Raw genomic sequence first — 13,650 nt, forward strand, 5'->3', positions numbered from 1 at the left:
GATCATAGGGGCACGCAAACCCCTCCACCACGATAAGGTGACGACTCATGGAGGGGTAGTAAAACTCAATTTAGAAAAAAAAAAGTGCTTCGAAGTGATCATATTATGAAGGTCTAAAATGTAAAATACGTTTTGCAAAAGTTTTGCTGTGTGTCATGCAAATTGTAGACGACACTCCAACTAAGTTAGAAAATGATGTGTAACTTTTTTTTGGGGGGAGGGATTTCCTTTGTTCCCAGCCACTAGATTCTTTTACCACATTATGCAAATATGTACATTGAAAATCTCCGAGGGGGAGAGTCAGTAATAGGGCGGAGTGGAGCGAGGGAACAGGGCAATTAAGCGGCGAATGCAACATAGATCATCTTGTCACACACAAGTGGACATCATAATGCCGAGTAATGGCCCCACCCATCTGCGGCGCAGGTAGAGGCGGGCTTCCTGGGGACTCTTGTGCTATTAATGAGGCCTCTTTGGGCAAAAGCACACACTCAGGGGTCGACGGCTTGGTAGGCAAGGGGGTGGGGGTGCCTCTGCCGACGTGAATAACAAAAGGCAGAGCGGGATCATTTGGTACTCGGACGCCTCTGGGCTCCGCCGCTTTAATCAGGTTTGCGTAATGAATGCACCTGCTGCGAATCGCCGTTTATTCATAACAGTCACCCGAATGCGCTCGGACGCTGCTAGTGTGTATGTAGGCCAAGTAATCGAGCCAGTGTCGGCTTTTATTAACGGCCCCGGAGTTGATATGACGCAGTGACAATGTTATGACAAGGCCTCGGGTCACGTTAGATGGATCATCACCTTGGGATTTCTTCGTAGCAAAGTCATGAATATTGAGAGATGAATTCACTCGCAGTAAATAGTCGGCTGTGGATTATCCCTAAACACTATAATGTCGAGTTAAAGTTGATTAAACGGCGACAGCATTGATATTTTTTTCGGCGCACTCCGGCGGCCCAATCAAAAACCGCCAAGAGTGATTGGTGGACAGAGTCGTAAAGTCAACTAATCGATTACCTAATAGAGGAGTTCGATCTTATTCTGCGTTTCCCACAATGCATTGCCAGCGGACATATTGAAAGGTTAGCCTCGCTAACATTGCGTCATTTGGTATTTGTCATGCCTTCAACATGTTCCATTGATGGCTGTAATAGTCGGCGGATTTTCTTTTTTTTTTAGACTCCTGAAAATCATTACAAACCAAGGATTTGACAGCCACCCAAAAGAAAAGTGATGAATCACCAAGAGGTAAGCTAATCACAAACATCGCTATCGGTTAGAAATCCATCCAAAGAGAGTCTCACATAAACTTGGTGTTGTTTCCCCTGTCTGTTTTAATAATTATCATACAAGATAAGTTTAAAACAAACATCGGTGCTAATTTTGATTAGCATGTCTGATACCATTTAGCTAGCGGACGTTCGTTGCTTAATCACTTCTGGGTCAAATCAAAGCAGATCCCATCAAAGATCAATGAATAGAGTCGTAAGACTTCAAAACCAGGTCCTAATGGATTCTGCCACTCTGAATTATGTTGGAATTGGATTTCCCATTTTGTACCTTTTGTCACCGCCACTCCACACCTTGCATACGCCAACATGTGTCGCCGCCGAATTGATAAGCGTGTTTGTCTGCTTTCATGTCGTCTCAGCGAGGCGTGTGTGATCACGTGCCAAATGCGTGACCTTTTCCCATTTGTCTTTGTCGGCAAAGGGGGGGGTTGGCTGTCCCGGCGCCGAGCCCTCTTCCCCCAGCTGTTGGGTTTAATAAAGGGCCGGTGGTGAACAGCATGTCACTCTCTCATCTTTGCAATGTCCCAGCGATGCCTTTGTAGCGGGCCCAGCGACACGCCAACAACTACTCTTGAATAAAGAAAACTGGCTAATTTAGCCGGGAGGTTAGCGAGCCCCGTTGCGGACACATCTGTCTCGTTGCATCTTATCTTCTTACTCTAAACGCGTTATTAGTAGTGCCAAATGGTGCCGCGGGGATTTGGAGCAATCGTGCGCTTTCCTTCCACAGTCCGCATTTGAAGAGCACGACGTTGAGCGTTGTCGTTGCGAATTTGCTTTCTGCCCGTGCCAAGGCATCTGCGAGTTTTAAATTAATCTCCAGAAGGAGGCTCAGGATTAAATGCACTGGAGCTGTTTAGTATCTGGACATCTGGGCTGTCAAAAGGATGGAGAGCAAGGTCTTGTGTCCTAAATCCCACTTCTTTTGTGATTGCGAGATTTGTCACCCGCAGCTAGACAAAGCAAAAGACTTCTTTTTTTTTTACAACAACAAAAGAAAATCTGGCAAATTTCATCTCTATTTTTGTCTATTTGCATACGTATTGGGTGAATCATTGTAGTCATTTAAATGAGAAGGGGAAGATCCCTCTCAGGCAAATTCCAGCGAAAAAAAAAAGCAAGCATTTTGATGGCAGACATGCTTTTGTGATCAACTTTAATAGGCTATTTTCCTGGGGAGCTGCATTGAAGTGGAGCACATTAAGACCGCGTAAAGTGCCTCATAAACTGCTCGGATTCTCCAACGCCATCATCACCGTCATCATCCAAGATAGACCCCCCAAAAGATTCATTTTCAAGTCCACTCAAGTCACAGTGGCAGATCAAGTGATACTGATGTGAAAAGTATCTTAGTTTGCATTGTCGTCCACCTTGTCGTCGTGACGTACCTGTCCAGTAACATCACAAACGGACTTTTTTCTATCTTCAATTGAGACTGAAACAGTGGCTAGTTGTAAATTAAATAATTACCAATTAATAGTCGTTATGTTAGATGATTTTACAATATGCAAATAGCTGCCAACATACCACTAACGGCTTTTGCCAATACTAGCTAACGGACCTAGCGCCATATTCTAACTGAATGATATGAGCGCAGATTAAGTACGTATTTTTTCTCATGAGTTCAGTCCTTCAAAAGAAGATCAATGAGTTACATAATAAGCAGTTATAAAGCAATGAACCTCATGCTGCTCCATGTGCTCATAAAATGCTAATAATAGCCAAAATTGTCCACCCTGTCGACAAACTTATCTATTTTGCTGTTTGCAAAACATCCATATCCTATAATGGATGTACCCTCTGATTTTTTTTAGGTGAAATATTGACTCGAAAATATTTGTTTGTATACTAATAATCAGTCTAATGAGTAGTTTGGTCGTTATGACATCAGCGTATCGTTCATAACACATCCTTATGTGATTTCCACTTTTGTGAGTTGCTTTATTCATTTCCTAATCCATGACTTGCTAATTGGTGGCCAAATCAGAGGCCTTTGTTTATAACCAGCGTGTGTATGTGCGCGCTACATACGTGTGTGTATGTTGGTGTGAGAGCACGACGGGGGAATGAGACACGGGGAAATAAATGATGCCAAGCTACAACGGAGGAGGAGATGATGAGAAATGGAGGGAGAGGGCAACTTCTCACTTGGCCCCCATCCAGCTGGCATATGGGCCTGTCTGTTGGGCTTTTTCAAACGCAATTTATTTTTAGATATTTTAAAAACTCATTTGAAAGCCATTTTCACTGTATTGCCGCAGACCTCCCACCCCCCCCTCCTAGCCCCGCCTCCAGCCGCGCGGTGGCAAGCCCCAGTCCTTGGCAGTCAGCATAGTTTTGATTTAGTTCTGAGGGCCATCTGTAATCCTCGGCAGGGCGCCGCGTTCTACAGCCTTGCAGAACTGTCGTTGTATACCTTTTCTTTTTCTCGGGGCCTCCCAGGATTAGAACTTTCTTGTTTGCTATCAGTAAGTCACTCTGGTTTGTTAGGCGGAGAACCACTTATGTTCCTGTCCGTTTGCAGCTAATAAACCGGAAATTCCGCACAAATCCGCCAAGTCTTAGCCATGAGTCATCAAGGTCTAGAAACACAATCCCGATTGGTCATAGAAGTTTTGAGAGCCATCATGTGGAAATATCTTTTCTGAACATTACACTTCCAAACCTGATTGGAAGTTCAGTGCACGGGGTGTCAGTCAAGGTAAAGCCATGTGGTGGCAGGGACGGGGAGTGACTCTGTAAGCTCTGGACGGAGATAAGCACCTGGCGGGACAGCTTTCCATTTCCTCCCAAGTCACCCAATCAAGTAGCGGCTGGAACTTGGTGCTACAGATACACGAAGGCTTCTCGCCATTCTGTCAAGGATCGTCTCGTTCTATCGTTTTCAAATCTGAGCTTATACTGTAATGTGCTGGGAAGAATTTTGTGTTTTGGAGTTGGCGCTGTTTAGTCTTAGGATGACAAGTAATCAATTATCAGATTAATTAGATGAATTTGATTAATTGTATTTTAATAATGGGGTAATCATTTAGAGCTATTGTTTAACTTTGACTCATTCAATGGTTAGTTGGTTTTATCACTAAACAATACCAAATAAACAAACTCCAAGGATGAAATAGTTTTCAAGCAAAGTAAGAATTTATTCGATTAATTGATGGAATAATCGATAAGATATTCAATACTAGAAATATTCAACAGTGACATCTCTATTACGCTTTTAATTTTGGACGTTCCAGAAGGTTTGGAAGTTTTCCGTAAGAGGTAGGCTGCCATTTTAAAGAACATGACTGCCACCTACTTGGCTCTATTGGAACCGTATCTTGGAAAATGGAAATTAGCCCCCTATTTATGGTTGTTCTAAATTCCCATCTTTTTTCTGTAAAGTTTTATTTTAACCCATTAACTGCCAGTGACGGCCATAGACGTCAAAGATCCATTTTAACTGGGCTGACAGTGAATGCGTTAATGACATTTTCTGGTAATGTGCTGAATCGGCAGTAGCTACCTTTGGCATGATGCACACTTTGTCTTCCGGTGCCCTTTGGCGCTCTTCTCTCATATCCATAATAAACAGCTTGTGTATGTCACGGACAAGCTTCACCCAGCTGCTGCTGCTTTTCTGACTCCAAGAGTTTAAATTTGGGATTCAAAGAGTGCAATTGGCTTCTCGGTCAAACCGCAAATATCTGTATCACTTACGAATTGCTGTAGGGCTCGTAATTCCCTCGCTGCCCGATACGCCGTCATAGCAAGCTCTGCCCTTGATGAACCACGGCGGGCCATTTTTGCAGCAAGGTTTTATATAGCCGGCAAATTCGGCAGTTACGCGCACGCCAGAGTGATTGCAAACATCATCAATGCGTTTTACATCATTGATCGGTCATTTAGAGTTGCTTACACAAACTATAATGAGGCAATCGAGTGCTGATGACTCTTCCATTCAGGCGTCATAGTCACGGTCGCACACATGGACTCGAGGGTCCTGCGCACATTTAGCTTGATAGATGACGCTTGTTACTTTTTTTCCAGCCTCCCTTTCAAACTCACACATGCTTGGTCGTCACTGAATTCTATTGGTTACAGCCTCACCTAAAAGTTCTAAGGGCATCCATTCAAAGGCGCTTCATTAATATGTATTGGAAATTATGCCGCGCTAAGTCTTCTGAAGGTTACGTACATCCAAAGGGTGGCGGCATAACAGTCTGAGCAGGATCTCTTGCAGTCAATGTAATGGAAGTTGTTTGGGGCAGGTCTGACTCAGCAGAAACCAAATTGAATGGCTTTTTGTGGACTTACGGCAAAATGTAAGCATTTAGTGTACTTTTCCGAGTTTGGAGGGACTTAATTGACAACTTTGCTGCCCCCAAGGGATGAAACGCACTTACTTGACACAATCACTTTTGATGCTTGTCCATAAAAGCAGCGCTTGTTTTTTTTTTTTTGATTGGGCTCCCTTAATGAATGTTTTTTTTGGGGTAATAATAGTCTTGCGGTGCTCCCCTAGCACTTCTCTCTCTTGATTGGCGCTAATCAGTCTGTGTGTGTGTGTGTGCAGTGGGCATTGTTTTTTAATGGGACGTAATATTGGCACGGCTGGCACCAAACGGGTCTCGTCGGGGAGCTTGCAACACGCGGGGCTCATTTGATTAAAGCCAGCCGGCCCCTTCTCTATTGTTTCTCATTACGCGGGGCCCTGAGGACCAACGTTGACATTTGAGAAAACACTACATATTAAATTACCCAAGAAACAAAAGGTGGGACCACGCTAAATGTTTTAACTGATGGAAAATTAAAATCCCTCCGAGCGTTTTAATGGACGCCGCACTCTTCATTTGTTACTCAAGGCTTAGATTGTGAACGAGGTTGGGGTTGGTCACAGTCGAACCCTCGCCGAGGCTATAATTAAATTTAATACATCCAAAAAAAAAAGTGCCGGGTTTTTAGTCCCTCTGCGTCTGATTGTTTCCCAAATGTTGTTGTAAAGTCATGATTCCTGAAACGTTTTTTTGTTTTGCTATTGTTGCCTCATTTCCCGCCTTTGGGCCAGCTCGTGGGAGATCAATTTGAAGAAGAGATCCAAACTTTCTTAGAAAAAAAGAAAGCTCCCAGGAGTAGATTTCAGTACTCTAAAATAAATCCCCTGAAATTGTTGCTTAATTTGTCATCAGAGGAAAGGCGACACCACCCACCTCCCCTTTTTAAATGGAAAATATCCAAATGATTTTTTTTTTCTCCTACCGCTAATGTCATCTCACACACACAGCCGCCACAGGTCCATTGCCTCGCTTCATCTTTTAAAAAAAAAAAAAAATCAATTCAAATGGAAGCGTCAGCGTGGAGAAGATGGATAGGTCTCAGCTAATGTGTTTTTTTTTCTCACTCGCTAGGAATTAACTCCTCTTCCCAACTCGGGTGCAGCCAGCATCTTCAGAGTAATGAAGCCTTAATGCCGAACGCTGAGCGCAATTCTATTTTCTTTTCAAATTCCATGACTTGACCCATAACTTACTTGACAGGCCCTCAAAAGCGAAAACCCAATTTCCCAAACACGCCTTCCATCTTGTGTTTGCTCAGAGGTGTGTGCATTGAAGGGCGAATCCAAATGTGCTCTTTATGATTTGTGTGCATCCCAACTGTTGTTTAGCTTTTTTCTGCCATTTTTTAAATAACCATACAAAATGTTTCCCTTCATTAGTTCTGTACGTTTTTGGTGACCCGATAGAACTTAGTTGCTCCTTGGTTAAGCAGTGGAGATAATAGATATGTCTCAGGAAGCACTTGCTCATTAGATTCCAAATACTTTGTCATGGATGGAGACCAAGTAAATGCCGAATTGGCACACTGCTGACACACCAGAGACAAACTCAAACGCCGGTTCAGACAGAATTTTGAAAGCTTAGAACTTTTTCCTGGAAGTGATCAAAAGTTGGCCAGACTGTGACCGTGGGATTTCCTGATCTTCAAAGAGCTCAATTCTCCAGGAGCAAAAAAAAAAGAAAAAAAAATCCCGCAGCATCCGCTTCCTCAGGAGGACCACACTTTAGCGCCCTTTGCCGTTGAAATATCGAAATGGCGAAAAGTCTCGTATCTTCTTTCGGAGGGCGCTAGCTGTAAAATGAAGATACATGTTTTGGAGGAAAATTGAGCACTGTTATCCATTTTGGACTCTTTTTCTAGATCTGCCTGAACTTTGAGGTCGACACTGTTCCACTCCGGTCCTGCAGATGGCGTTGATTAGCTAACCACACATTTCTACGAGCTTGTCGAGGAGTTTTATAGGGAAGCTCAAACATTCTTGACAAATATTTCATACTAGACCTGCCTGAACTTTGAAGTTGACACTGTTCCACTCCGGTCCTGCAGATGGCGCTAATTAGGTAACCACACATCACTACTGCCTTATGTCGAGGAGTTTTATAGGTAGGCTCAAACATTCTTAATTAGCTAACCACACATCTCTACTAGCTTATGTCGAGGTAGGCTCAAACATTCTTAACAAAGATTTAATAGAGGACCTGCCTAAACTTTGAGGTGGACACTGTTCCACCCCAGTCCTGCTGATGGCGCTAATTAGCTAACCACACATCTCTACGAGCTTTTTTTAATAGGTAAACTCATACATTCTTGACAAAGATTTAATATTACACACCGTGTCTTCTATTAAAATTATTCACCTTCTTTATTGAATTATTTCCTCAAACAAGATAAGAATCTAACAATGTGCATTGCCTATTGAAAGGTGAGTAACGAATGGCCTCTACAGGCGTCCATAAATAATGCAACACACCTTCCAGAAGAGTGAAACTCAATCAAAACGACTGCTTTGTAACCAAACCTATTGATTCAGCAAAGAGGTACTCTGCATACACCCTGAGTTTGCCTCCAGTCTTGCGCTCGCCTCCATCAAGGCTGGCACAAATAAACTCCCCCTCCCCCACTTGTGTTTGTCTAACCGCGCCGGAGAAGAAAACATTTTCACACCCGCATCCACCTTGACAGCATGCCGTGTTATTGCACACCTGAGTTTAAAGAGCTCCAATCGCCCTCATTTGCATCCTGCCAAATAACATTTTCACATCTTTTTTTCGAGTGCCTCTTCGCAGTCTCTCCGGCGTTCTTCAAATCAAAGAGGAAAGAAACACGATGGAGAGGGAAAGGAAAATATGTAAGCGTAGTCATCGGCGTACACGTTTCTTTCATTTTGTGGTCTTTGCTCGTGCCATACATGATTCCACAGGATGATAGCCAGATGCAGAGTCTCTATTGGATTATAATCCATCTCCCGCATCGAAGATCAGCCCTCGTGATTGTTGTGCTGTGTCTATGACAAGATTAAACCTTCGTTCCTTTTTTTTTTTTCCAGAAGATAGTGTCAGACACAATGCTTCTTCTTCGAGTTTCTTTCTTTTATAGGGGCCTAATGTATTTCTCCGTCCCGTATCATGTCGTGTAATTGAAACCAGTTACTTTTCTGGACCGTTGTACTAAAAAACAAATTGTCGACTGCGAGAGTATAAAATCCAAATTCCCGTAAATTTGAGGCAGCGTCAATCGTTTAAGATACAATTAAATGACAGAATCTGTCATTCATGCGCCGGGACAAAACATAAATTCTGCTCGGTGACATATAAACTTGAATTTGAAAATGATGACGATGGATCTGCTCGTTACGTAAACCCCGCCCACTTCAAGCCGCTCATTTCTGACCTTGCAGCTCCAGCAATCTTGCTGATATTACAGAGCACCACTGTATCAAAATCCACCTGCCACGGGGCAAATTTGATTGCTTAATACACAGCGTCCATGTTTTTTTCTATCTAGATAAATATAAGCCCAAAGCAAGTTTCTGGAATAGCGATACTTTTACACTTCGATTATTTTTTTTTTATCTTGCATGTTATCAGCAAAATACCAACTGTATTTTTCATTCATAAGTCTTTTTTTTGTTGAGCCCGCCACAGGAGAAGATAGGTAGAACATGTTTCAGCTATTAAGTCAGCTGAATGTACTCAATTTCAGAAACCCCCCCCTTTGTTGTAATTATGAAGTACCCAAGCATATGGAAAGTTCATTCGTATAGGTCAACTAGAATCACAGCGCCCTTATATTGTGCCCTTTCGGACTCATTTAAAATTCAATGAAGGAAAGGTGCAGCGAGTAGCCTCCACATTTTATGTCCTCCATGACACCTTCAATCACCTTTTGTTGTTATCTGGAATATACCACCCCATATATATATTTTAAAAAAAAAGATAAGATCACAACCATATCCGTCAGTTGACAACCTTGAAAACGAGACATTTTAATTTGAAGCGTAATTGCTGGTCAGATTGGACAAATAGTATATCTCAGGGAGTGATTTACAGTATTATTTTTTTGGACTGACATCAGATCTCACAAAAGCGAACAATGCCGTAATGGCCGTCGAAATCTTTGCAGGCACAATTGCTTGTTACCATTATACACCGAAGCCTATTTTGCTTTTGTGGAGAAGGCACCCAAATTGCCGCGCCATTATCTCACCGGTTTTCTCAGTCAGTGCTTTGTGAATCAAGTTGTCCTGAGATAGATCACGAGGAAATGGAAGGTTATTTTTTTTCCCTCCCCTGTGGTTAAGACAACATACGATGCAGGTCAGGTGAAGATATATATTTTTGTCCTTCTGAGAAGAAGAGAGAGGAGGAAACTGTTTGGGCTGTTTTTTGAGCCGTTGAGCCGGTGGAGTTTGAAAGGCTTTGCTGTTACTTCCCCTTCGTCTTGACTGTCGGTTGCCTTGATATTTGACCCGCTAAATGCTCTCATTTTCGCTTCTGTTTTTATCTTGCCATTTTCTCCAACTGCCCCTCCACCCATCATCATCATCGTCTTGTCTCTCGGCATCCTAAATTCTTATCACCTGCTGTTTTTCTCTCTTTAACACCTTTGATTTCACTTGTCTGTTTCCTCGCTTGCAATCACCATCCTCTTCTTCCCCTTTTCAGTCCTCCCCCGCCTGGGGAGAAGCTCCCGGGTCTGATGAACCACGGAGAGGCCCGGAACAAATCAGTTTATCGATCAGTCTGTATCCCTTGCTCTGGCCCTCTGATCGTCAGCAGAAAACAAAGTGTTTATTAAGCGAAACCTTCCCAATCTGCTTGCACACCTCGCTGCGCCCCTCGCCCGTTGCTTGGCAAACGAGAAGCCGGTGCTGAAGAAGTTTATAAACTTGACCAGTCAGGCTTACTCTGAGAGTATATGCTGTGTGGACGGGTTGATTAATCGTCAAGTAATCGATTTTCAAATTAATCGACAACATCATTTAGAATTCTCCAAATCCTGTCACGTCAGTCTCTCGACGGTGATTCTTTAATCAGTTTTATAATTATTCCCCAAAACAACCAAATTATCTTTTGCGGTCAATCAAAAATAAGGCTTTTGCAAATGTCTGCTTTTACGTCGGAAATCAATAATCGCACCACTAAGTAAATATGTTTGGAGAGAACATGAATCATTCTTGCGTGATATTGTTTAACGGTTATTTAGTTGTAATCAACTTTCATGCAAACTAAAATCTTATCCGATTTATTTATAATTGATGGAATAATCGATAGAATGATCGATTCTAAAAATATTCGATAATTTGGCATATCAATCAACTTTAGTTTACTGACTGATTTGGGGGCATGTGAAGACATGTTTATTTCTGTCAGACATTTTTTTTTTATATTTGTGGCCAAAGCCTTTGACTTTGCCTACGGGATTTCCGAGGAGATAGCTCGCAGCTAGCTCTTGTGTACAACACACAAAAAGTACGGCCTCGGGACGGAGAGAGAGAGCGAGGTGCATCAGAGTGGAGTGTTTATCAGCCATCCGCTGTCTATAGGACTTAAATTGGGCCTGAATCTTGTACAGAACGATTGCATTACGGGCTTCTCTGAAAGGGCTGAATTTGATTGAAATGGAAAGCAGTGCCTCCTTGTGCTGAAAATACATCACAGCTGATTAGATTATGAAGTGCCGCGGTGGAAGGGAGGGTGTCGCGTGATATGAGGGCCAAAATGCAAGCAAAACACTAGAAGTGCTCCGAAAAGGGAGGGGGCGAGGGAGACCGCAAATGAAAGAAATCCCTGGATTTCCTGATAGTCGTTCTGTCTGCCTCAGATATTGTGGCGTAAGATGGAGTCAGAGGTTCTGCGGCGATGCACCCGGGACTCAATTTGACTGACGGGGCCGAATGGATCCACGCCATTCCCAGCTGTGCGGCTCCCAGGCTTTCCCATAATCAATCAGCCATTAATGGAGTAAGTGGCTGTGGAAGGATATTAAATGTTAATTGCTGCAAGGTATTGATAACACTCATTGATCTGGTGGATAATTGCAGTGGGTGAAAACAAAGATACATTATATGAGACCGAGCCTGTTCTGTCAGAAGGCCCTAAACAATGATGAATGGTTTCGCAAAAGAGATGTGCTTTTCTTCGGAACATCTCTCGGCGGCGTGTCCTCCAGGGAATATTGTCGAGCAATCCCCGACTCTTTCTTTTGCTGTCCGGTATTATCTCGCTAGTTCATATTGACATGCTCTTTATTGACTTTTGCCATAATTTCATCCTGAGATGAGGATTTTCAAATGCTGCATATGTTTTTTCAGTATGTTAGCTCCTTCAGCCTACATTTGAAAGCACTGCTCTGTCCTCAGTCGACTGAAAAGATTGCAATCTTCTTCCCCAATGTTGAATTTTCTCCTGTGATGGCCGACAAGTCCTTGACAATATAATGCGGCACTCAATAGCGAGGGAAAACAGTCTATTCTTGCTTTGTTGGCACTTACAACCCAAGCATGGCCCCTTCTGAAAAGTTGTTTCCAAGCAAGAACATTATCAGACTTAAAATTGGATCTAGACCAAATTCGATGCCCGCAGGTGTTGCTCGTGGCAGTAGGGAAAAGGGAATGGATTATTAATTACACCAAGAAGATTTAACGTTCAGACTTATTGATAGCTCTCTCTGACTGTAATGGTCGTAGCAGCAACGCTACAAGAACACACGGTTGGTTAAAACATAAACATGTCCATTTCTCTGTTCTGAGATTGTTGTTGTTGTTGTTGTTTTTTGGAAGGAAAGCTTGACGTTTATAATTGACCGGTTGGGAATTGGAGCAGGCAGGAGTAGTCGTCAGTTGGTTATGGATTAATCCTTTTGTGGAGTGGAGAGAATGACAACCTGAAACCCATCGCCGAGAAGTCGAGACTACGTGATGTGTTCGTTTGCGGAGCTTGAGGTCGGTTCACGCCGGCGAGGGAGTTGCAGCTACTCCCGAGCCAACCGAGAGGGATTGGCAGGCCCTGGTGAGGCATGTTTGTCAGAAAGCCTGAATAATGCATGGCCTCAGAGCAGTCGGGCTCTCTCGTACCGCACAACTCCAAGAGTGAGATCAATAACACTTAGAAGCTACTTTACAATGAAGGAGATGCTAAAATTCCATCATCAGGCAATTAGTTGAACTCCTCCACCTTCTGTTCCTCACCCATCTCCTTCCATCTGTCACCGCACGGCAGCGGGCAGATTAGGATCTGAGTGATTTGATTTCTGGAGGTATCTCCAAAGTTGGTAGAAAAGAATAGCGGAGGGGCTTGTTTTCTGCCATGGTTCTCTCATCTTTGACATTTGCTTTCCTGCTCTAATGCCGCGGGCTCTTGTCGTTCTACTTTCCTTTAAACTAGCTAGGCTACAACGTGACAGACGTCGTAATGTCGGTCCTCGAAACTGCACAGAAGCTACTAAGCCCTCTCTGAATCGCTAAGACCGTGGTCCGACCATTGACGAATCAGAATCACTCCTTCCCAGTGCATCTATAATGACTCCCTATCTCTGCGGACATAAGTGCTCTCCACTCGTCTCGACTGGGAGGTTAAGGGTGAAGAAGCAATAATGTAGCGTAAATGTGCTTGCATGGCATTGGGAGTTCATTAGAGCTCCATTATAGTCCTTGAGTGACATCATTCACCGGGAGTGCCGACATGCGGTTCCTTCGGCTAGTGGATTCCTGATGGAATATCTTTGGCGTGGGGTTTGCCGTGATGAAAGCATCTTAGCAGTCGAAGCACCCGCCACGTCCTATTTACGCTTCGATCACGACCCTCGGCCAATGCACAGTAGTCTACTCATTTCTTGTCCTAAATGAGCCTCGAAACCACCTTTCTTATGTGCTTCCTGTCATACCTCCTTGACTTCATTCATATGCACAGTCACTATCAGTAAAACCTTCTGTTCTCATCTGCCGGCAGCCAAATTATTTGGGTGAAAGCAAGATTACCAGAGTGGACCAAAATCTCATTATTCACACTCTTCAACTGTTTACTGGCAGGAGGCAGGT

This window comes from Syngnathus typhle, linkage group LG21 (genome assembly GCF_033458585.1).
Source record: "Syngnathus typhle isolate RoL2023-S1 ecotype Sweden linkage group LG21, RoL_Styp_1.0, whole genome shotgun sequence".
Classification (NCBI taxonomy): domain Eukaryota; kingdom Metazoa; phylum Chordata; class Actinopteri; order Syngnathiformes; family Syngnathidae; genus Syngnathus; species Syngnathus typhle.